Raw genomic sequence first — 24,001 nt, forward strand, 5'->3', positions numbered from 1 at the left:
TGAGGCTTCCACTGGAAACATCATGTAATAAATTTTCTCTCCCAAGCATGCCAAAACATGGATGCAGTGCAATGATTTATTCCCTTATAATTTCCCTTCTGTGGTAGGCTGAATACCCTCCAAAGATGTCCATACCTTAATTCCTAGAACCTATGACTATGTTATGTTACACAGCAAAATGAACTTTCAGATGTAATTAATGAGAGAAATGATCCTGGATTATCCAGTAGACCCGATCTAACCACACGAGTTCTTAAAAGCTGAGAAGTTTCTCCAGCTGGAAGCAGGACAGGTGAGGCAGAAGGCGAGGTCAGAAAAGTTTGAAGGGTGAGAATAACTTCCACAGTTGCTGGCTTGGAAGATGAAGGAGGCCACGAACCAGGGAATACGGGCAGACTTTACGAGCTGAGCATGACCCCCAGCCACAGCAGTGAGGAAACGGGGGCTTCAGTTCTGCAACTACATGCAACTAAATTTTGCCAACAGCCTGAACGAGTCTTCAGAGCCTCCAGACAACAACCCAGGCTGGCAACACCCTGAGTTGGGCCTTGTAAGACCCCAACCACAGAAACCAGTCAGGCTCACTCAGATTTCTACAGAAATAAATTTGTGTTGTGTTAAGCTGCTAAGTTTGTGGTAATTTGTTACAGGACAAATAAAAAGATGAATACACCTTCAAATGCATTTTAATCAGTCAGGAATGGGTTTTCAGTCATGTTTTTGATAGAAATAAACACAGAGATTATCATATCCTGTGATCTTGCATTTTAACATTTACGTTTTGTCAATAAGTAATCTTTTTGATAATTTGGCACTTACTTGTTCTTCTGTATTTCCTAAGGGCTTTATTACACGTTCGTTATTTGTTAACTCTTTACCTTAGTTAGAAAATATTAAATGCTCGAAAATATTACTATTTGGTTGTTTTTTCTGTGCCAGACTCCATCCTCTTGTAGTATGGAGGTTTATTCACAGTTGTGAGAGCTGCTGTGGGACCATCCATTTCAGGAAAGTTCTGGACAACAAGAACTAAAAGGAGTTGTCCGAAAGGTTTGTGTAAACAAACCATGGGTGGGAGGGAGTTAGTTACTGAGCAGCCCCAGAGAATGAATCAGATTGAATTCCATCCTCTTCACTGAGGGCTTCCTTAAGTGGGTGACAAATACAGTATGAACCAGAAAATGGAGCCATCAAGAAGGTTGCCTTGACCAACTATTCAAAGCACCCGAAGCAGAAGCAGAAGAGAACCTTATACCTGTGTCTTCCAGTAAACCCAATGACGTGCCGTATGCCATGTAATCTGTATGATTTCACAAGGAAAACGAAACCACATTTTGAAAGGCTGCTAAACGTGGTGCCAAAGACACACTTTGTGCTTAACTCTCTCAACTTTACGCTCATTTGATAGCCATACCGCTCTAGAAATCTGATTTTAAAACAATTACCTTGGCTTCCAGAGAATAATTACTTTAATGATCTTTTAAATGTTTTCCCCATAGGGTTTGACCTTGCTGTAAATTCTTTATTGCCTATTTATATGGTGATAGGGGATTAGGCAGACACTGTTTTTGAGTTTTTACTGAGCTAAAGGAAAGTGGCCAATTGATGGCCTAAAAAATCATGGGGAAATATTTAAGAGGAAAATGAAAATTCAATATTTCCAGAACTTACAGAAACAACCAAAGTCAATGATAAAACCAGATAGACATATTACAGCAAATTAGCAGTAAAGGAAACCATAAAATGTCATTTTTTTTTGCCTGAGGACTTAGAGTGGGAAGCTGTCCTTTACTGATTAGACACATTCCGGAATAATTTTATGAATATGTATAAATTAATGTAGAAACCAAATGAATAAATTAATAAAATTATAAGAAATGCTGGAGCACTATGAATTTTTTAACAAATATTTTCTTTGTGTTACACTTAGAAGAAAATTTAGGGGGGCTACCTCAAAGTCATGATTTGCACCTAGCTGTGATATGCCTTGCACCCTTGTTTACTTTCTGTTTAATTATCCTTGAGTCTGTAGCAGGTAGGTGATGGTAAACTTCATAAAGTTTGGTGTTATAGTTGAAGGCGCTATCCAAGATATTTATTAGAACCTGCACAAAAACCTGCACCCTCAATATTGAAAAGCTGAAATGCATCCTAGGAGGCAGAAATCATTCACGTACATAAACACTCTTACTAAATGTAAACTACTATGGCAAAGAAGTTAGAACAGGGCACTACTCACTTACTGAAATATAACAGATGCTGAGTTTGAGAAACTCAAGTAGATATGTCCAGTATGTAATTGAAGACAGCGACTAGACAGTCTGAGTGATAGAAAATGAAAATATTTTATTATAACCTATTCATATTCTGTTCCACCTCCAGTCCTCCACATTTCTTGAGCACTCACTTTTTGCTAGGCCCTGTGAATATGCTAGCGTTTATAGCACTTTTCCATTTACTTGATATGCTTTGTGGCTGATTTGACACACTTAGAAACACATGGAGATAGAGAAGTCATATTATTAAAAATGTCATTTAAACAAAGAGAAAGCTTGTCCACTTAAATGGTGGAGGTGGAAATCCTAAGGATAGAGTTTAAACTAAAAAAAAAGTGTTGTTATCTATGTATGGAATGCAGAGAAGCATAGTAATAATATGTTGAGGAGTAATAAACCAGATAAATGATGAATAGTCTTTGCATAGCAATCAATCTTCTAAATTATCTAAAATTTAACCACAATGAATGCACCAGGTTTTTATGGGAACAATTTTAAAACCTCCTAAACTACGTAAAAGAGCACCTGAATAAATAAAATTTATGACATGTTTGTGAATGACAAAGCTTGACACATTAAGGACAAATTCTTACCAAATTAATCCAAAATTTCATCCAATTCCAATATAAATTCCACCAGGATAGTTTGAAGAACTTGATAAACTTACGCTGAAACTTATTTTAAGATCCAGGACTCACTATGTCAGTCTTGAAGATTCACTCTTGAATCCACATATGGACTCACCACGTTGATAGAAAAGGGATACTCTTTTCAGATCTCTGATGCAGCACGTGAGATTGCCCCAGCCCCTAGCTGCTGCACTCTGAAATTCACTGCCACGTGGCTGTGTTTGTGTCCAAAAATATGATCGCTCCTCATCAAGTACTGAGCATGGCAGTGATACTAGTGCAAGACCATTACTGGGCAACGGGTAACGCCTCTGATAGCTAACTTTGGCTCCAGGACTTTTGCCAACAGCCTTGCCAAATTCTCCTTAAAACTGCATGGTACCTTAAGAGGTTTCTACCCAACCTTTCCTTTCCAGTCCTCTGTGCTCAAGGTCAGACTAGCATTATGGACGGATGGCTCTCCCAGGTCCCAGCCCTCTGTCCATCTTGGTGTCTGCTTCTCACAGGACCCACACTTAACACATATTACAGTTATTATTATTTTTATAAACAACAGGGTGGCACCAGCACAGAAACAAGCAGACCAATAAAGCAGAATGGATGGCCAGAAATTAATGTGCTTAATTGTACATGATATATAATCAAAAGATGACACCACAAACTAGTGGAGAAAGAATAGATTGCTAATTGACTGTGTTGAGGGAACCTCGTTCAATACAGGGAGAAAAATAAGGTAATGAAAGATGTATGCTCATTTAATTAAAATGAAAAATAAAGTAAGTTAGAAAATAGTGGTTAGAGTTTGAATTTTGGGCACTAAATTTCTTGAGTTCAAATCCTGGTTCTATTTCTTAGTAACTATATGACTTTGGAAAAGGGTATAAATTTGTTATAGGAGGAAGGAAGGAAGAAAAAAAAGGAAGGAGGGAGGGAGGAAAATAGGGAGAGAAGGAAATCAGGAAAATTTACAGAGGCTTTGTTAAGATTAATGAGTCAATAGACATAAAAAGCTTAGAACAGCACCTGACACGTAGTGGGCAATCAATACATCTCAGTTCAGATAACAAAGGTAACTTTAAGGTCCTACAAGAGCACAGAGGAGCAGATAATGATAGCATTTTATAGATTTTTAAAAATGAGACTTAGCAAGCTAAGAGACTTCTCTGCATTCACACAACTAATGAATAATAGAACCAGGAACAGAAATGAGTTAACCCTGATCCACAGTAGTTTAAAACATCCCACTTAGTAAACAAGGGCCCAGGTAATATTAGGCTGAAGTCTAGCAAAGCAGTTTGAGGACAGAGGCTATCATTTTATGTTGATACAGTGACCTCTGCACAACCCCTTCACTATGCGACTTTTAATCTTTAAGTGTCGGAATGACGATTATGATAATAGGAAGACTGATAGTTATTCACATCTGTAAAGCCAATGATTTTTGAAAATATGACCTGAATTAATTCTTAAAACAACTGATAAGTGACTTTCACATAAGCCCTCTCAAATCCTTTCCCAGGGAAATAGGTGGATAACAATCTTAATAGTTCAACAAATATTTGTAAGTGCTGTCTGCCAAGTTAAATTGTATTAAAAACTTGCTAAACAAATAGAAAAAATGCTAGACACATGTCCCTTTATCATCATTCCATATTTTATAATGAGCAACTACTATATACCAGGTATTGTAGATACAAAATGAATAAGACAAATTTATAGCATCTCCTGGCAAGGAAAAATTCCAACTATTCCCCAAACCGAGGCATCTGCTGCAGAATGATGACAAGATTCTAGAGAATTGCTTTGAGCAGCAGGGCAGCCTGCAACTGCTTAACTCTCCTCACCTGTGCCTGTCATGGCCCGCACTGAAATGAAAAGTTATTACTTGGTATTTTCTGGGATTAGTTTGAGCATCTGTTTATCCTGAACAGTACATAGAAAAGAATTGCTACAAGATAGTGAAGTTTGATCAGCTTAATAAAATCAGCAGTGCAATTCAATTCCATCCACCAGGCAAACTTTCAAACTCACATTCAAATTAATAATAGTAATGTACACTTAAAAGATGCTTTGATCCAAAGGATTCCAAAGGCTTTGCAAATTTAGGTGGTGGATGTTCAAGAATGGGGTTTACACACAGCTGTGTGAAGTAGGAGAATAGCATGGTAGTGCCGTCCATCAAAAGCAGAGTTAGGCTCCTAAAAATGTCATTGTGTAACAGGGAAAATGGGGTTTGAGAAAATGAAATCAGGACTTTATGAGCAAGTTTATATTCTTGAAACACAGCCCTTAGTCAAATAAAGAGATACCAATGAATTCTAATATATCTTAAATTTTATAATTAATTGGTATGCTATGCTAATTTCTATTTGCCATATTTTACTCACTATAATCTTTTACCCTGAATGAAATACATGTAAAGCTGTATTATTTTAATATATGTAAGTGTGCCCACACACACATACATATAATATTTTTCTTTATCTGATGGTCCATTCAAATATCTAGTTAAGGTGACCATATACTTTATAAAAAAAATTAAAAACCTGAGCCTCTTTTGAGAATGAAAGGGGGGACTTTTCATAATTACACCAGGGTAACAGGTGTCTGCTGGGAACATCGTAGGCAAACCAGGACATATGGCTACCTCATGATTAGTGCTTTTTTGGGTTACAACAGTTGTTGACTCCTGCATTCTAGGCCACGCTTCCAATCTCTCTGAATCCCACCTCCCTTCTTCTCATATTTTCTCTTTCAGAGCTTTTCATATGGGTCTCTGTTCTCTCCCTCATTTATTCAATAACTATTTAATGAGCATGTTCCACATCAGATATTATTCTAGTAAATGACGATATAGAATCAGCCCTTGCCCTCTAGATGCTTCTATTCAAGCCTGAGATGGGAGCACATTTTAATTAACTAATTAGATAATCACATATCTAATAAAATTTTTGAAGGGTGCCGCAAAGGTGAATCATACAGTGTCTAAGAACGCGTGATCTGTCCCAGCTGGGAAGTAAGGGTCAGCCCTTTCTTTAAAGCTGCCATTTAGTAAAATTCTAGGGAACCTCTAGCAATTGTTAAAACTATACTTTTTTCTGCCATTATCTTCTTCCTCCTCCCCTCTTTTTATTATTATTTTTAAACTTTCCAGTCTTCAGTTTCTTTCTTGTTTATTTATATTGTATCCAAGCGACACAAGTTGTGCTACACTGAACTCAGCTTCTGCCTGTTTAAGATGAGGTATGCAAAATTAATCTATATTCCAATTTCATAAGGCATTCCCAGATACACAATATAGGGCAAGAAAAGATGCCTGTGCTAGCAGTGGACAAGTTTGTCAAGGAGGATTCTAAAAAGCTAGTGTTACTCAGTACATCACTAACTTGTTTCCCTTCAGCCCGTAAGAAGACTTTGTCTTCTGCTTTCTAGAAAGTTTCCTACAAAGAACAATCCTGCATTTCCAGCTGTGCGCAGGATAGTGTCACAGCCCAATCCTTCAGCACCGCCCAGCTCCAGCCACCATGATCTTCCATCTCAATTACTGCAATAACCTTCTAACTGGTTTTCCTGTCTCCAGTCTTGATGCCACCAATCTATTTTGTCTCCAAGCTACATGATCAGCAAACATGATCTTTCTAAACCACACATGTTATCGTGCTAACCCCTTTCTTAAAACTCCACCCCAGTTCACTGTTGTTCTTTAGTTAAAATGCAAGCTCTTAACAGGGACTAACACACCCCTAATAATCTGGCCTTTGGTTTTCCCTCGAGATTCACCAACTACTTCCTACCTTGATCTTCCTGCTCTTGTGCTGAAACAGCCCATGCTCCATTGTATAAACTCTAAGCCATCATGTGTACTTTTTGCCTCTCCTAACTGACCTTCACTCAGCCTCTTAGGAGCTTTCCTGGATCCCTAAGTCTGAATCAGGCACCCTTAGAATGTGCTTCCATAGTACTTGCTGTCCTTGTTATCACAGCCCCTTGTCATTTTGCCTTTGACGTTATTGGCATTCTCCACTTGGCTATGAACTATATTGTAGTATAGAACGTAAATACTACTATAGAATGGGACAACTGAGCATGAGTAAGCACTCAATAGTTGTTAGTTTCTTGTAAAGACCTTAACAAGTGGTTAAACTTTGGTATGACAGATGGGAAGTCTACAAAGTGTTAGCAAAGATATGTCTAGAGATTGGGAAATGCAAGGCAAATATAGTTATTAAATCATTCTGAGTGAAACACAAACTCATATAGGAAAATGGGAGCCAAGGCTTGAACAGCTAAGACCTCAAATGTCAGGTTCAAGCCTTCGGTATCTATTCTCAACCCTTGCTGGATGTTAGATTCACCTGGGGAACTTGTAAAAAACACCAAGTCAAGAAAGAAAGGTACAGCATTTTTAAAAAGCTTTCTAGGTGAATCAGCTAGAGTTGAGACCCACAGCTCCAGGAGGTAGTGGGAACTTTTGGCATTTTTTAGCATAATCTGGTATATATTAAATTTGTAATAAAATGTGCCAAATGAATGTTGGTGCTGCATATACCAGATATCTTTATTATTGGTTGCCAGGATTTTTTCATGTTTTATAAAAATATATTTACTTGTTTAAAAAATGTCACAGTGACCTTATTTTCCTTTGTTACAGGTAATGCTAACTATTCATCCACAAAATCAGTTGATTATCTCATGCTTTAAATTTTCTTTTTTCTTTCCTTATATGTAAATACAAGTGCTTTAAACATGATTTAAGCTATTTTTTCAGAATGTGCACATTTTTTCTTGACTATTTCTATTGTTTAAATGTTTTAGGTAAAATATACTGCTTCTAAAAATGGCCTAAAAGTTCTGGCAATGAAAAAAGTCAAGTGTAACTTTATTCTAAATGCCAGCTTTTTAGATGTCTTAACCAATTATTATGCAAGGTTTCTCCAGTTCTAAACTGTAGAAACTTTTCCAGGCAAAATACAGAGCATGATGGGACAGTTTCATAACATGCTGTCCCCAAGAAGTAATTTGATTGAACCAGATTAATTTTCACTTTTGACAATCTTGATTTGATCCTACATCACTAATAGAGGCTTTATGACACAATTCATATATTTGCTAGACACTGTGAGGTTCATGACATCCTTACTTTATTAAAATGATAAATGTGTGTATTATATATTTATGTTAATGTCAGAATTGCTTGTTATGAACAATTATCTCTAAGATGCTCTAAAAATTTTAATATAACATTTGAAGGGGAGTTAGCAATATTATATACTACTTTTCCCAAATTTAACAATTCTCAACTCAATATACTGTACTTGACAAGCAGGCACAGAGATTATGTAATAAAATCACAAAACATGACCAAACAATAGTGGATGAAACTATTTCTTAGATTAACAGAGTTGCAATTATTGCACTATTACAAGAGTAAAGGAAAAAAGAGAATTGTCATTATCCAACAAGTTAATATATTCTAACCCCAGTTAAGGAAAAGTTTTATTTTTCTGAATGCCAGTATTTATGCCTCTGTGAAGTATTTACTAATATTGACTCTTTTGTTAGGGGCCAGAAAGTAATTTTTGTCCTAAGTGAGAAGGAAATTGCTGTAAGTAAATTAAATTGGGGGAAGGGTAACATTTAAAACTCCCATATTTTATCAGATACCACATTTTTCCTGATTTCTATCTTTTGTCCTTATACTATTTCCAAAACATCTAGTGAGTAAAAAAGTGTAATGGGAAACTCAGAGGCCACATTTCAGCCCTTTATAAATAGCGAAATAACAATCAAGTATTTATGCTAGCACTACAACAGAAATGCCAGAACTAGAGTTCATTGAAAAATTCCCTTAATTTAAGAATTATAGTTGTTCCATACAATCATAAATAAAAGTAATAATTATAAACTTTGGGGGAAAGAAAGACTAAAAATATTTTTTAAAAAATACTGTTTTTTAATCTAATTGAAGGTAAAGGGAACGTTTTTGCCTTGTAATGTATGATTATATGTAGTTGTGTGTGACTGGTGAATAATGTCTAAAGGGGTTGCTCAAGGTTACAGGAAAAACCCTAAGGAATTCTTGCAGCAACATCCTGAAATAAGAGCTCTCGCATAATAGATTCACTGTGGTTTCCTTAGTGAAGTGAGCCTTCCATGAAGAACACACAATCTTTAACTATGCAGGATCAGGAGGAGAATTGACTCATGCATTGGAATGCTTTTAGCTTTGGTTTACCCCTCTGTTTAAAGAAGAGAGTTACGAGATTTGCTTAATTTGATCATTTTTCTCTTTCCTTTGGTAATCTCTCTCCTGCATTATAAGATATATGATGCTTCCCTCACCCTTCAAATGAAAGTTAAAATGAATTTTCAGTGCATACTACATTGTAGATGCAAGGTCAAAAATTTACATTAGTGATCTGAATGTATAGCATATACAACTAAGAGTTGAAAGAAGACAAAATGTTTTTCATCATGTAGAAGATGTATCCAGTAAGAATCAGAATGTTCAATTGTGGGGAGTGGGGATGGGGAGATTGGTATTATGGCCTTGGATATAGACATCAGACATTTACCTAAAATAACCTCTATGCTGTTAACCCATCTTCTCATTGTTCAACCTCTTTACCATAATTTTTAAAATTTTAACTGTAGTAATCTTTTCATGTTGCTAGATAAGAACCTTAACATTTTAAAGATAGTAATTTTTATCAAATTAGGTTATAGATATGGTATTATGATAGCAGAAATCCTAGTGATATTTTCTTGAATTCATAAGCATCTAAAAGAATAGAAAGGCAAAAAAAAAATCAAAGAAATTTCTGAAAAAGAAGAATGTTGGGGGACTTGGTATGCTGGTTATTAAAATGCAGTGCAGAGCTACAATAACGAGGCAGAGTGACTTGGATTCAAGAAACAAAAGGCAAATCAAAGAAATTGAAAAGAAAATCTAGAAAGGAATGTTAATTATGATTAGTGTTTTCTACTTGACAAAAGTATCATCACAAATAAAAATAAGCAAACAAAAATCTAACAAAATAAAATCGTTTAATAAAAATACAATTGAAAAATCTAATAAATCTCAAGGAAGGATATGTAATGAATGATGCTGTGACAGTGGTTTAAATAAACTAGGTCCTAATATTACAGCCAAACACATTTCAGATAAATTAAAAATTCATGTCAAAAATAAAATTCTAAAAAAGAAATAAGTAATATAAATAATAATCTAATCCTAGATTTTAGAAAAAGAAGAAGTATCACTCAGGGAGGGGGAAAGTCAGTATTTGAGTGGATAAAAAGCCCAAACTGTGTTATATCAAAACCTATCATAAGCAAAATTAGGGGTCAGCAATAAACTTGAAAAGTTTTTCAAAAAAGTGACAAAGGGCTATGTCATTAAATAGAACTCACACCAACCAGTAAGTTTGCCAGTGGGAAAAAGCACCAAGTGCTTGTATATAGAGTTGGTAGACAAGGAAAATATATGTGACTAATAAATATAATAAAACATGTTTGCCCACACTGCTAAATAAGGACATAGCAACTTAAAATGAGACACTTTGATGCTTGGATTAGTGGGGGGAGAGGGAGGTACCACAGGATTTCACGCGTCCTCTACCCCACCCTCCAGCCTGTCCCTTTACGATAGGGGCTCAGACCCTAGTCTAAGAAGGATGGAAGGATTGTTCAGGTAGAGGAAGGAAAGAGACAGCACCAGTGTCATGTTCTAAGAGCAGGTTTATTGCCACATCGATGTTTCACTGAGAGACTGGGCCCGGAGAAACTGTTTTTTTTTTCCCCCCCTCTATTTGTGGAATTGTGACTCTTTGTAGGAGACCCTCAGGGGTCTAGGGTGAGGAGAAAAGAGTAAAACTGAGATAGTGGGAAAGGGAGGAGAACCCCCGAATGTCTGTCCGAGATAGACTCAATATGCACAGTTGGTCATTTAGATGGAAAGTGAGGAGAAAAAGAAGAAGTATCACTCAGGGAGGGGGAAAGTTGGTATTTGAGTGCATAAAAAGCCCAAACTGTGTTATATCAAAACATATCATAAGCAAAATTTGGGGTCAGCAATAAACTTGAAAAGTTTTCAAAAAAGTGACAAAGGGCTATGTCATTAAATAGAACTCACACCAACCAGTAAGTTTGCCATTAAGTTTGCCAGTAAGTTTGTACCATTCTGTGGGCCGCATGTGTATGTTAGGTTGCCTAATCTGAAGATTTTCTTTTAAGTAATGACTCATAAGCAATAAGAAATGGTTCAAGTGTTGGTCCCATTAGCGGAGCTCTTCTAAAATAGTAATACATGATGTGTGAGAAAGAAATGTTGAGATAGTTAGCCTGATAACTGGTGTTGATGAGAGCTTTCATTGATACCACCTTTCTATAAAGCATTTAAGGTATCAAGAGTTTTAAATTTTTTAAAAATATCTTCTTTGGCTCCTAACTGCATTTCTTAGAATTAGTCATTGAACAAACTTTTTTTTTAAGTACCTATTTTGTGCCAGGCATTTTTCTAGGAGGAGCCCATAGAACTATTAACAAGGCAGGCCAGGTACTTGCTCTTACGGGACTTACATTCTAGCGGGGCCAGGGGGAGAATAGACAATTAACGTGCATAAATAAATAAGCAAGCAAGATATTACAGAGTGAATTATTATGGCTACTATAGGAGTGAAGAAAATGAATTAGAGTAATATTTTAGTGAGTGAGCAGGAGGCTATTAGGGAAATTCTCATTGAAGAGCTGACTTTCAGAGAAGCAATCAGTATGCTATACCTACATACAAATGCACGAACAGAACTAACAGTATGTGTGTGCATCTCTCTAGATAGGTAGGTATATACATACAAATGTGTGTGTTGTGTGTGTGTGTGTGTGTGTGTGTGCGTGTGTGTGAATGCAAAGAAGGAAAGAGAAAAGGAGGGAGAAAACATACTTTAACGAATTGACTCACACCATCATGGGGGCTGGCAAGTCTGAAATCTACAGGGCAGACTGGCAGGCTAAACACCCAGGGAAGACTCTGTTGCAGTCTTGAGTCTGAAGGCAGCATTCCTTCTTCAGGGGACCTCAGTCTTTTCTCCTATGGCCTTCAACTGATTGGATGAGGCCCACCCACATTCTGGAGGATAATCTGCTTTACTCAAAGTCTACTGATTTCAATGTTAATCCCATCTAAAAATACCTTCACTGAAACATCTAAACTGGTGTTTGACCAAGCAACTCAGCACTATAGCGTACCCAAGTTGAGTCATCAAACTAATCATCACAGGTGATATTTCAGCTGACAATTGAATAATAAGATGTAATCAGCCACGTGAGGTCCCGGTGGAACAAATACAGAGGCTTTAAGGTGAGAAAAAGTATGAGGTGTTCAGGAACAAAAAGAAGAAGACCAGGGGGCTGGGTCCCTGTGGTGTGCTGGAAGAATTAATTGCAAACATTTCTTTCCAATTCCAAGGTCAGTGACATCACGCTGGTAGCTTGCAATCACCAATGCTGGGAGTATTTACACTAGAGGAATCAGCAAATGCTGCAAACCAGGGCTTTTATTTCTTCCACTTTTTAAGCATTTATCAGCACAGTACTGATGGGAAGAGTAAAGGGGTAGGCCTGCGCCTTATATGACATGTCTAAAAATTTAGCTCGGTGTAATGACTGACATTTTCAAGTCATATGATGAGTCAAAAAGATTCACAGTGTATTGGTAAACGTGCTTTATAGGGCAGCAGGAGCCCGAGTAGGAGGACTAGTGAGATGATTGAAGACATCTAGAGAAGAGACGATGGGTGGGAGGCACAAGGAGAAAGGTGAACAGTTTTGTAGGGCACATGTTGGATGGGGTACTGATAGTTCTTGGGTGTAGGAAGGTACACGGAGAGGAATGCAGAATGACGCCTGGGTTATTGATTTAAGCAACTTGTCCCATGTTGGGGTCCTTTTATGAGATGGGGACACTTAGGAGGGAGAGTTTCAGCAGGAAAACTTGGGGCAGAAGAGAGGGGAAACCAGTTTTTGCTTTGGCCCTATTGGCTTTGAGATGCCTGCTACACTGAAATGCCTAAAGTCACTAACGGAGAAGTTTTATGTGTGAACTTATATTTGGAACTTAATGGAAGATCGGGCCTGGAGACGTAAATTTGGGAATCATCTCCATACAAATGCTAACTTTCCTAAGGAAATAATCAGAAGTTCAGAGACTTATAGATTAAAATAAAAGAAGGACACGAAAGGATATATGCTAAATGGGTGAAAGTGTGAACTTAATAACTCAATACATTAACAGTGGTTTACTATGACTAGTGTAATTGTAATTTAAATATTCTTTATTTTTTTTGTCATTTAGAAATTCACTATAACAAATAAATTATTTTTAAAATTAGAAGAAAATCTTATTTTAAAAGAAATGTTAAAGGATTAGATCAATGACAAAATTAAAATATCTAATATAAGTAGCTAAAAGTTCTGTCTAGTCACTGAGTAATTTAACTATTTCTTTGACCTAAAAATCTTTCAGTTATGTAAGCACACTATTTTTTATTTTGCTTTCTCATTATTAAATAACACATGCATGTTATAGGCACATTAGAAAATACAAAAAATAAAGGGAAATAATTTACATACTACTGGATATTTCATTTTATTGATCCTATTTTATCCACTGTGATATACGTCTATCTTTTTTTTCTTATTATAAAGACTGTGTGTTATTAGTCCCTTAATGGTGTATTTTTATCAGAGGTCACAAAACGTTCACTACTTCCTATGGTTTTACATCCTGTGATAGTGATCTACAATGTTTAGGCTCCATGGTACTATTGCAGTCTAGTGTTTCACTGGAATTTTTCATTTTCACTTCAATGCCATAAAACTGCAACCTTAAATTTATTGCAATATTTACATATATGACAGCTGTTAAAACTACAGTAGTTGAAATACACTTAGGGAATAATTACTAGGGCAAATGTGTATATATACACACACACACACTTTCATGTAAGTTATTTATTGTAACTTTGAACTTTTCTCCCCTGTGGTTAAAAAAAGAAGACATATGTGTTGATATTTATGTAATAAAGTTACTCCAGTCCCTCACTTCATTCATACATTTCTTTATTCATATCAATATTTACTGTAAAGTTTATAAAGAACCTACTATGTGCCACGCAGTGAGCCAAACACAGTACAGTCAGGGAGAAGGACACATAAATGGAAAAACAGTATTGCCATGTGGCAAGAACTGTTGAAAGGGTATAATCAAAATGCTTTGGAATCACACAGGGGAATGGGAGAAGGTGATCCTTGAGCTGGGTGTTAGAGGATGAATGAGCATTTACCAGGCAGAAGAAACAGCATTTGCACCTGCAAGGAGCTACACAAGGAGGAAAAATGACTGGGGCAGGAAATAAAGTTTGAAAAGGGGTTTTAGATCAACTTGTGATGGGTCGTCTGTGCCAAGTGAAGGAATTTAGATGACGTGTCACAGGTCATGGGAAGTCAACAGAGGTTTCTTTGCATGGAGACTCTCAGGATCAGTTTGAGCCAGGAAGAACATTCTGCAGTGATGTGAGGACTGATCAGATTGGGAAAAAACAGGTAAGATGAACACTGGTGAGAGGCTGAGTTCAGTGCAAGAGATAAGAAGGGCTGAAAACTTTGGCAGTCTCTGAGGATGAAGAAGAAGAAGGTGATTTGATCAGGAAAAATATTTAATGATTGATGAAAGGGAGAATAGAGTGAGGAAGAAAGAAAATAGAGAAGAAAATTTTTAAAAGAAAGTTGGGTGTGAAAATCAGAGATTGGAAAGTAATTTGAAGAAGAGTTAGAATCAAATAAAATTTTTTAAAGGTTAAGTGAGATTCAAACATGTAGATAAAGGAGGAGATATTGGGGGAAAAACAGAAAGTAATAAACTTTTCTAAATTGAGACCAATGTGTTTGAAATACTTAGTGTCTTCGTTTTTCCTGAGTTGAGATGGGAGATAAAAAACGCTGATCAGAGATTTGCTTTCATCTAGACTGCATAGGAGCTTTGGAAGAAGGGGAAGTGAGAATTTGAAGATGATCAGAAGGAAAGTGCCTGGCACAATGAGATTAAGAACCCTGATCTGCCCTCTCACCTTTCAGACCACTAAGAGAGTTTCCACTATGAGCAGAGAACTCACTTTGAAAGCAAAAGAATGGGTGGAGTCACTCTAGTTTTACAGAGGAATGGTGCTTGATGTTGCAAAAGGAGACAAGAGCTTATAGATTTGACACTTTGGCCTTAGTGTACACTTTCCAAATGGTGTCATCACTTTACAATAACATACAGACCATACATAGAACCACTGCACTAATAATAAAGTCCGTATTCTAGTCCTGGCTGTCCTGGTTCCATCATCTACAAATATGACTTTGGACAAATGACCTTACTTTCACTTTTGTGAATTTCAATCTCATCATGTATAAAATGGTGTTATTAATGTTCTCTGCCTACCCCATTGAGTTTTGTAAGGAATAAATGATAATGCTAAGAAAAAGACATTGAGAATTATAAATTATAATTCAAATGCAAGGCATTCACGTGGTTATTGTCATTATTATTGTCATGTTCACTCAGCTAAGACCATAGGACCCAAAAAATCTAAGAACTTGCTTATGATCAATAAAGAACTTGCTTATGACTTATTTGGTTTAGGGGCTCAAGGAATCTTCAATTTTTATGATTGAGTTTCACCAATCCCAAGTCATGCATCAAGAATCATGATAAAAATCAGGAACATGAGACTTTAAGAAAAGTTCTTTTTCATCACCCTCTGAGTCTTTCTACCCCCCCAGTCCTAACTCCTAAATTGATCCTAGCCAAATTGCACCATGGCCAAATTGCAAAGTAGGAGATTTCATGAGAGCATTCTTTGAACTATATGTGCACTCTGCTTTTATGCTTTCTGCATAGAGAAAGGGAAAGAGAAAAAATTAGGTGGCCTTTATAGTTGCACAAAACTTCCTCCCAACAATCTCCTTAGTAGATAGAGCCCCAGAGGCCCTATGTGAACCAATCCTGCTCAGCCCCTACCACTTGGCCTCCATGCCAAGCCCCTCCTGCCTCAATACTGCTCACAGGTCACCTCGACAGAGACAGCTTCCCTGACAACAACATATGGAAAAACAAAACACGCCTGATCGTGTTCTATTGTCCTTGCTCTGCTTCACAAAACTCGGTCACCAGCCGTTGTAGAACACACCTGTTTGTTTTTTACCTGTCCCCCTTCCCAACCATGTAAGTTCCACATGTATCAGACTTTGTTTACCGCCATAAGCCCTGTGCCTGTTCTGTGGAGGGCATCCAATAAATTATAATAGTTGAACAAAAGAATGAATGTGTCTGTAAATGAATGTATTAATCTCAAATGTCCTGTGTTCTTAGGAGGATTCTCAAAATTTAAAAATATAAAGTATTATAGTATGAGGATAATCACTCAAGATTAAAAAAGAAAGAAAGAAAGAGAAAAAGAATGCACCATTCAGGTGGTTGATGGGCTTTGAGGGAAGACAGCAGGAGGAGCAGGACACGCAAGGTCAGACACACAGCAGGGACGATGGCAGATTCCAACAGGTTGACCAATTCGTCAAGGGCAGCTAGGAATTTTCTCGTTTTAGGATGAAACATTCCTCATCCCATGCAAGCCCACAGTCCCAGGCAAACCAGGACTACTGGTCACCCTGGACTTTAGAGTCAAATGCTCTCAAGGATTTGAATTCCCCACTCACGTTTATTAGCAATATGATCTTGGGTAAGACATGCTGTCTCTGACTTTAGTTTCTTATTTGTAACTGGAGATGCAAATACCTGTATCAAAGGTTTGTGGGGATTTCTTTCAAAAGACTATATGTGAAACACTTAACACATTGCCTGGGATATAATGTGTGCTGGATAAACAGCAAGTGGTGTTATTAAAGTGCCTGGTTGATAATTGGGACTCAATAAATGTCAGCTTAAAGACAGGGGTAGAAGCTAATTCCTGAGTGTTTTTTTCTGTGATGTGGATAATGACTTTTCATAATATTATACCTATTTCAAAAGGTGTAATAAAGAAGCCTACAGAGTGACATTTTAATACTGCATTTGCCTTTCTGTTCTCAAAGCACTTATGATAGTTTCTTCATCTAGAAGAAAAACATTTTTGTTTTCATAGTGTTCATTATTATCATAAAAACTGTGTCTTGCAGTAAAAATAAAAAATAAAACTTTTATGAACATTTATAAAGTTTTATACATTTTAAAACACAACATAAATATTTTTTTACCTGCCAGTATCAATAATTTATTTCTACAAAATCCCTCACATAAGTCTGGTGAAGGCTGGGAATAGCACATTTTAGGAAAGCATAATTCTCATCAACAAAAACAAATGTCCCACCTAGCTTTACGAAATAAAAGCCTTTAAAATAGTCACTTGGAGTTGCTTTGAAAAAACGTTCTCTTGTCTGTTTCTGTTAATGCCCACATGAGTTTTACTACTTGCAACTGAAATCACAAAAACCAGGGCTTGATGCTTAACTGGCAAGAAGCCAGGATAACAAAATTAATAACATATGCTGAAGAACCCATTTGTAACAATTTTTTCATTAAAAAAAAAATGAGGCAGCTCAAAGCTACTGACAAGGTTTTCTCTCCCTGCCCCCAACCCTTTATTTATTTATTTATTTTTGCCTTCACTGTGTCTGTATGTTGAAGCTGATGGCTCTTAGTAACTCTCACAATTCACGTGACCTCGACATTTAAGCAATCCTGTAGTTGTTAGGCAGACAGTTTATTTTTGTTATTGTTTTTGTAAGTTTTGTTTTGTTTTTGCTGTTGTTTTGTTTTAGGTCAGAGTTGAATTCTGTGAGCCTCTGCCAGTGAGCGACACTCCCCAGGTCGGAGCCAGCCCTGTGCTGGGGATGGACGTGGCCTGGGGTGCATTGGCTGGTCTCACCTGTGGGCACCCTGACAGGGCTCTTCTGAATTCACTCTGGAATCACAAAGGCCATGCCCAAAGGTGTGTGCATCTGATTTAGAGAAGAAACTTCTGAAGCCCTCTCTTAGAACTGAACCTTGACTTTATGCACATCGCTGGTAAGAATGGAAATCTAACTTGCAAACATATAATAAATTAGGGACAGAAAATCAGGGGAAAAAAACAAACAATTGAAAACAGCAAAAAGAACACCTGACAGTTAAGTAGGAGTTGGAGAGATGCTAAAACCAGGCACAGGAAAAAATATAGCACTCTCTGCCATAGCTAGGTGCGTAACTTTTACCAACTCCACAGTTTTGGGGGGCATCACAGCATTTTGGGAAGTTTGAGGCTCTAAATAGTTGGTGTACAGGGACAGATGTTCATATAGGTAAGCTCGAGTCATGAGGACAGGTCAGGTTCCATATTTACTGTTGAAGAACATGGTCAGGATTGTCATGCATGTCACAGTTGTTAAAATCAATAATATAGATAGATCTAGAGCAACCCACATATTATAAATCTGTTTTTGTGGTTATCTATGCATAGAACATGATCAGAAGGATACACACCAATAATGGATCTCTCTGAGCAGTGGACTAGAGGAGAAGAAGAAAAGAAAAGCTCTACTTCGTATAATCCTGTTTTGTAGAAGTTTTCAAAATGAGCTTTTTTATTTTTTATAATAAATATATTTAAGTATCTTCTAGGAAAGATAACACATTGCTTCATTCTTACCCATGTTTGCTTTCTCAGTCAGCCCCTAAGACAGCGAGATCCATAAGGACAGGGTCAATATTCATTCTTGCTACCGCCCATACACTGAACCTTTGCACTCCACTCTATCCCTCCATGGGATCTCTTTTATATGCTGGGAGGAAAGTATAAATTAGATCTAGTTCTTTCTGTCAAGAAGCTAATAATGGAGTAAGAAGCTGAGGGGATAAAAACATGTGACATGAGGAATACAGGGAAATAGGGGAAGAAAGACTTAGGACACATGGCCTTGGGGCCCAGCAGGACAGGGTGCAGCCAGGGCCGATGCAGGGAGGCCGGTGGGAGGAAGCAAGGGAGCCCCGGGGAATGATGAGATAGAGGGCGAGAAGGGCTTTGCCACAGGCATGACAGGGAGTCAAACTGCAGTGATATTAGGATGTTAGAAAGATCTGAGTCATCCCCCAGTGACCTCTTGTTTGCGGGCCTAGTTTGTTCCATTTAAGGAACACAGATACCGCAAAAAGCCTTCCACTGTGTATCTATGGGTTCATCCCTACCCTTACCCAGTACTCTTCCGTGTGGCCCAAATCCGTCTGTTACTACCAGACTCTGGAGCTCTTAAAGGCAACACCTAACCAATACAAAGCACTAACATGTTTAACAAATGCTCTTTTAATAAATAGCTTTTTAGAAAGCATTGGTAACTTGTAAAGGTTCTAAGTCATAGCTCTGCCAAGTATCTTGCATATAGAACACTGAATATTGGTCTCTTTATCATGAGCTATTCTTTTTTCCTCTTTTGAATTCAGGAATAAGTGACGACAAAATCCAACCAAAGATTCTTCCTAATAAAAAAAAAAGCCACAACATTTGGTTTAAGGTTCTTAAGTGTCTATCACTGTATTTGAAAGTTAAGGACAGAAATAAACTGGTATCAAAGGCATGCAATCTTCTTGAAGGTTCTTCCTACACTCACACTGACTTCTGTGAGTTTTTATGACTATATTGGGTGGGTGAGGGTGGAGGAAGAAGTAATATTTAGTTGAAGGTTGTCACACTATCAAGTAGTTAACCTGCTCGTTATCTCTAATTCAGAGAGGAACATAATGTGCTTGAGCTCTGCAGCACAAATTAGAAACAGCATTTCATGAGTGGTGTCTGCTGTAGCGACAAAAGACTATCCATTACATACAACAGTTCTTTTGGAGGGCAGATGAAAGCTTTACTGAGGACACATGGCTGATTTCAGCAAGGAAGAAGGCGGACAGGAGAAAGGAAACTACAGCTCTGCATGTGAATATATGGAAGGAGGAGCACAGAGAGGCTGAATGACATTAAAGTCAGCGAACTGGGCGTCCAGAATCAGTTAAGGGAGGACAGGAAAGCTAAGAGTGTGATGAATAATGTAGCGGTGGGCAAGCGGGTTATAGACATTGACTGTCATAACACGTAATTCTGAGAAAATTGTTATAACAAGCAGGGAAATTAGCCATATATCATGCAACAAAATACAAATGCAAAGAATGACCTGTGGCACAGGCCTTGGTGTATTGAGGCTATAAAACTCAAAATTGCTTAAAGATTTCCATAAGGTCCTTAAAATTCTTGAGAGAAAAATAAAACCCAACAAAGTAAGTTTCAAAGCTGTTGAGGAAGAAACGGGACATTTACTGTTAACTGGGATATTAATGTAGTAAGAACGCAAGAATGATATGATAAACCAAGATAGAATCAAATCAAGAATTCTTGCAAACCAGAATAAATTTGAAAACTGGAAAGATGAGAAAAAGCACAAATTTTTCTGTAGATTGTATTTAAAAGGAATCTATGGCAACCAAACAAAATCCATGCAGGAGGAAAGAATATTGGAGAAAAGAGATAGTATCAAAGATGACAAAAGACAAGAAAGGCTGAGCTATCTTTAATATTTTTATATTCAGTACTAACAAATACAATATGATGTGCCAGGCACTCTACACAGTACTCCACAAAGTGAAATCATGCATGGAACCCACTCAACAGCCCTATAACTGTCAGTTATACTGATTATGGTTCAAAGATGAAATGGATGGATGAAAAAACTGAAACTCCAAGAGTCTAAATATCTTTTTCAAGATAACCAGCTAGTTAGTGACAGAGTAGGTTTGAATCCAGCATCAATGCTTTTAACCCTTCAGATTTACTAACTTTTGCCTTCAGGCATAACATTCAACACAGCCTGGAAGACCAGTACATTTTTCTCATTCATGTGACATAATGTGTCATATGATCACTGGTATAAATTGGAGATAGCCTTCTCCAGTGATCACTCAATTATTAAATTACCCTTATTTAAATATATTTATCCCTATCTCTTATTTCCTTCATTCATAAATCAAGTATTTATTGATTTATTCTCTCCATAGAGATATGTTTAGCTCCATGGGAAAAACAAAAATTGTAGAATATAGTCTGTTGTGATCTGAATGTTTGTGTCTCCCCAAAATTTGTGTTGAAAGCTAATCACCAATGTGATGGTGTTAGGATGTGGAGCCTTTGGGAAGTTCTGCCCTCATGAATGGGGTCCCTTATAAAAGAGGTCCCAGAGAGCAGCCTTGCCCCTTCCACCATGTGAGGCCATAGTGACAAGTCACCATCTATGACCCAGAAAGCAGGCCCTTGGCAGATACCAAATCTGCCAGAGCCTTGACCTTGGACTTCCTAGCCTTTATGTCATTTGTAAGATACCCAGTCTGTGATATTTAGTTATAGCATCCCAAATGGACTGAGACATAGTCCCTGCTTTCAAGGGCCGTGCACTAATCGGAGTAGGTTAATTGCTATAGAGAACAATCCCAATATTTCAGTGGCTTCTCACAATAAAGTGTTACTCTTCCCAGAAAAGCTCTATTCTAGGGGCAATCAGAAATATGGACTTTCTCCATCACAGGCTCTGCTACACAGGAGTTGGCTTCATTCAGCAGAAGGTAGGGAAATAGAGGAGAATGACTCTGGAAGCTTTGTAAGGACCAGGCTGGAGGTGGGGGGCAGGGCACCGGTTTCTGCTCCCATTTAATTGCCCAGCTCTTTGTCATATAGCCGCACCTGATGGGAGGGTGGTGCCCAAGAAGAGCCAGGAAACATTTGCCAGAGTGCAAAGCCAGGAAAAGACTCTGCTGGCTTTTCCTTTTGATGCCAACCACTTCATTGATATCAGTAGTATTTAGAGAGGAAAATAGAACCAGCCCTGAGACGTTCAAGTGGGAAGGAATTATTAAAATGCAGGGCCTGATTAAAGACTTAACAAAACCATCACTAGATCAGGGTGCACAAAAGTCAAGGAAACTGCTACTACTGTTTGGGAAATCAGGAAAGGCAGGAATCTCAGGGAGCTACTGCTGAAGACCTCCGGCCTATAAGTCCTTGAGTAGGTGGTTTCCAGGAAGTGGAGTCAAAATTTCACATCTGCCCACTGCTGAAGCCCACGTGTTTTCCTGCCATCGTGGGAGCCCTAGGGGCCCTTCCTCCCTTCTGCAACTTGCACACAAGCACCTCTTATTCACAGACCTCCAACAGGAACCCAGTGGCAAGGACATCTGGGAAATGTGGTGTCTACAGACCTGCAGCCGCTGCAGCAGAGGAAAGAGCAAAGGCAGGAGTGGAAATGGTTCCAAAATGTCAATGGATGATCCAACCCAGGGGAGGCATTTTTGTTTTTTTTATACAAATTTTATTTTGGAAACCAGAAATGGAAAACTCTGTGTATTAGAATCCTGTATCTTAGAACTATGTTTATTCAGTCATTCCTAATTGTTATCCTCCCTTTTATGTTTCAGAGCCAGTTTTAAATTGTATGATATTAGGGAAGTTAACATAGTACATCTGTATTTGAGAAATTGTGCTTAATTGGGGGGTTAAGATTTATTGGTTTCCTAAGAGGTTTGAGGAGAGCAAATAAAATAGAAGCTATTAGATTTAGCACAGACGCCATTTATCTAGCATTAAATTGATGAGCAGTAACCAGTCAATGAAATAAATCAATATCACCATTAACCCCTTATTATTATCAGCAACAGCGGCTTCAGTCCTGTCTCTAATTTTCACTCCAGCTTCCCACAGAAAGGTTAGTCATATCACAGAGTTGAAGTCACTGGTGACTTTGTGTGTGGGACTGCATTACACACTGCTCAGTGCAATGAGAGATTTATTTATTTAGTTACTTATTTATTTTAACTTTGCTTGAATTCACTGATTATTATTAAACCATAGCTTTAATGTGAATAGTTATTAATGATTTTGTTGCTTTATTACTCATTATGCTAAAATAACAGGTAGGTGTTGTATTAGTATAACACTTATACTATAAATATTTACCCTATGTATAATAATAGTTAGGTGTTCATATTGAGAGGGCTACAGTGCAGCACGAACAGTTGAAGATCATTATGTCTAAACATAACAATCAGGATGTTTAAGGCAGTTCGTAAGTTTAAGGCAGCCCCTATCTGTGCCTGCATATGGAAATGAAGGTTGTGCAAAACTACTCGTGCAGATGTCTGCTTTGGGTCAGTGAACTAGGCCATGTGGTTCCATAGGTTCTAATCAAGTTTTGATAGCTGTAGACACCGACATGAACAACCTCTGAGAATGTCCGCCTCAACTGTGTCTTCTACGCAGCTGAAGGCAGAATGTAAGCATTTTGCTGTTATTATGAATGATGAATACATGTTTGCTAATGTTTACTAAAATGAGTAATAATATTAACTAACACTTAGATAATGTTACTTATCAGACAATGAGTAGGAACTATTATTATCCACGTTTTAGAGATGCACTAACTTCAGATGTAAATAAGTTAATTTGCCCAAAGTCACAGGTGGAAGTAGTATGGTTTCAAAGTCCAACTTCTTAACCAATGTGGTAATATGTGCCTCACAACTGTAGTTATGTTTTTGACTGTCTCAGCACACATAAATTATCAGCCTGTGTATCCAGACAGGCCATCCTTATTGATAATGTTTTTATAAGAGCGATGAAATGAAATCAGCCACTTTACCTATTTTTGCAATCCTGACTTATGGGAGTAAGTAAGTTAGTCCTTCCCTCAAATGATCCGCATCTTCATTGGAAATGAGTGACTTGCTACTATCATTACGGTGCTAACAGGGGTGGGAAATACGGGAGCTTGCCTTTAATGAGACTTTCTCCAGGAATCTCTGGCTATTAAAATAAGAAATCAATACATCATGAATTAGAACATAAATATGAAAAGTTATCTTGGAGAATTAAGGCCATTCTAGGCCATCAATACATGATTCCATTGCAAATGAATCTATCATCTATCTATTTACAATTTTAATGCAAATCTATCTGTATCTGTCATGTCAATTGGAAGGCACTGTTTGTAATAGCA

Source organism: Lemur catta, chromosome 2, assembly GCF_020740605.2.
Source record: "Lemur catta isolate mLemCat1 chromosome 2, mLemCat1.pri, whole genome shotgun sequence".
Lineage (NCBI taxonomy): Eukaryota > Metazoa > Chordata > Mammalia > Primates > Lemuridae > Lemur > Lemur catta.